At 31.8% G+C, this 2,920-nt stretch overlaps 1 pseudogene; it reads right to left on the bottom strand.

The window, feature by feature from the left end:
• Positions 1-1,233: 1,233 nt before the first annotated feature.
• Positions 1,234-2,410, bottom strand: LOC126032493 (ras-related protein Rab-2A-like; annotated as a pseudogene).
• Positions 2,411-2,920: the final 510 nt, after the last annotated feature.

Below are 2,920 nucleotides of genomic sequence, written 5' to 3'. Positions count from 1 at the left end.
TCAAGTTTTTTGCTAAAGTTATCAAAATTATTTCTCATGGTTGAATATCACCACTCCACTTCAAAAAAGCTACTATTTTCCCCCCACACCCCAAAAAGCTACTATTTCTACTTAATAGTTTATCACAGATCTAGACAAACTTCTGTCTAAAATATCTAATGATCTTTCAACATACGTTCATTGTGCAAGTTTTTTTTATAAGTCTTGTTGAAAAATTAATTGAATACACCTGAAATGTCTTATCATTTCATAGAAATTATGTCTCCTAGGTGAAATTATAAAAGTATACATCTGCATACTCCACAAGTGATAATGTCAATCAATATTAGAGTTCATAGTATAAAACTAGCAGAAAAATGTAGCTTCCTTATTTTCTAAGGGGATAAAAGAGCATAGGTTTCAATATTCTCAAGAAAATATAGGTATTTTTGATTATGGCTATATTAATATACTCATTTTAACAAAGTAATTTAGTTATGTACTGTATTGATTATAATAAATGTCTCATTAAGTAGGTGTGGCTTTCTCCTAATTTGTAATTATTGGTTAAGAGTCTAACAATAGTATTTTCTTTTTTTTTTATACATAGAATTTTATTTTGCAGTGCTATAACAATTTCATTATAGACCAAGGGAGAAAAAGGAAAAAAAAATAGAAAGGATAAAACCACCACACTTAGTAAATTTCTAGAGCTTTTCTACTTTTTAGAGGATATTTCATCTGATAGATTTATTGTCATATTCCCTTCAAAACAGACAAGATACCATATTTTAAAGATTATAGGTTGCTACTGAAAGAAAAATTTTACGTAGTTACTGTACATCAAAGTTGAAAAACTGTCCTGCATGAAAATGGAAATTATGTGAGTAAAAGAAAAAATAACATCATTGTTAAAGGAAGGATTAAAGTTCTCGTAATGTGCCATCTAAATGGACATTCATTCTTGGAGTCGCTTGGAGGGAATTCTTGCTTCCACACTTTTCACTCACTATACTCTGTTTTTTACCTAACAGTGTTCATTAAGGCAAACAAATCCTTTTATGAAGAGGTCTTAAAGAAATAGTTGACAAATAGCAAACTTTTGGCATTAAAACAGGTTAATACATACATAGCCTTTAGTAATGTACATTAAGCATAGTTTTCTTGGACTAATGCGCAAGATAAGATGAACATGCTTGCTAACAATGTCAAAAAGTATAAAATTCAGTGTCCTAGCAATTCCTAACAAAGCTTCTGTAGCTTTATGCTCTACTAAACAGTATAGAATGTATGCAAATGCATTAAAGAATTCAAGCTTGGCAAATTACACCCAAGCAGGTTATTAAACTATATATACAGAAAGTAAATGATAAATACAGAATTCAAAGAGTCCTGTTTTTCCTTAGAGCCTTGAAGATCGACAAACTTGTTGAGATTAGTTCTATAAGATTAAACATTAGGTAACCACAGGTTTTGGGAAACCTAGCTACACAAACCCATTTAAAATACTCCAGATGACTTTGTAGTGTTTAATACAATTCAGTTTGTAGGTAAGGGCACAAGACAACATTTAACAAAAGTAACCACGTCAATTGACCTAGAAATCAAATGCAAATAGGTATGAATACAATCTCCAAAATCTGTTTCTTTTTTTAAGTGAACATTAACCATTTATTCAAAGTTATACAAGAATTTGAAGGATTAAAGTCTTCTGTGACAGAAAGCTATTTTGAATAATTTCATGTCTCAGCTGAGCAGGAGTGAAAGAATAGGTGAGTAGGCCCCATCTGGGTAGCAAGTCAATAAAAATGGACTCAACAGCAGCCTACCCCGGCCTGCTGGCCTCCCCAATTGCATGCATGTGTGGCATTAGTAGCAGCGTGTTGAGGGCAAGTTTTAATGCCACTTGCCTCATTATTAATGACAAAGACTCCTTCTTGAATTTTTTCATAATTTTCTTTTGCTGTATTGATAAATGCCTCTTCTATATTGGAAGCAATCTTAGCAGAAGTTTCCATGAAGATAAGACCATGCTCTCGTGCAAAAGTTTCACCTTCCTATTTTTTTACTTCTCTTCTAGATTCTAAATCACATAATGACCATATTGGAATTGGAATGCTGGCGGGCATTTCTAACCAGATTATTAAGTGGTTGAATGCCTTCCTCCTTGTAATATCATACACTAGTAAAGCCCCTGCTGCACCTCTGTAATATGACCTCGTGATGGAACGAAGACTTGTCCTGCCGTATCCCATATCTGGAATTTTATCTGTTTTGCATCAATAGTTGTCATCCGAGCACCAAGTTCCACACCAATAGTAAGGTCATGCACTGGCTGATACCACTTGTCCGTGAACTGTAACAATAAGCATGATTTACCAATACCGGTGTCGCCGATAATAATGTACTTGAACAGGTAGGCATACGCCATGGCCGCGGCAGCTCTATCAATAGTATTTTCATTAGAAATATTTTTATTATCAATACATTAATTAATGACACATCTCATTTTGTTGTTTTATTAATTAACTAAAGAATGGATGAATTTAGTAAAGGAAATTATTTAGTATTCTGAAAAAATTCTTTAGCAAAAATTTAATATTCCACAAAACTGTATTAAAATATAAAAATAAATTTTAATAAAGGACATATTTTGTTTCAGACTGCATTATTTACCATCCTAATATCTTTCACTGACTGCAGAATTAGTAACAGTAATTCTCAGTCAAGTAAAGATTTATATAAAAGGATTCATAAACTTTATTTCCATTTAAACTTTCAATCAACCAAAATCAACCAAAATCAACCATTTATTATCTACTATAAAGCAGTGGTTCACATTTTATTAAATAATAGTAACAATATTGCTCAGTGATTAATGAATATTTCCAGAAGAATGTATAGAGATAAAGATGTTGACCCTTACATTAACCATGATATT

The sequence above is a fragment of the Suncus etruscus genome, chromosome 16 (assembly GCF_024139225.1).
Source record: "Suncus etruscus isolate mSunEtr1 chromosome 16, mSunEtr1.pri.cur, whole genome shotgun sequence".
NCBI classification, from domain to species: domain Eukaryota; kingdom Metazoa; phylum Chordata; class Mammalia; order Eulipotyphla; family Soricidae; genus Suncus; species Suncus etruscus.
Note: the sequence above shows the minus strand (reverse complement) of the source record. Positions and strands in the feature narration are given on the sequence as shown.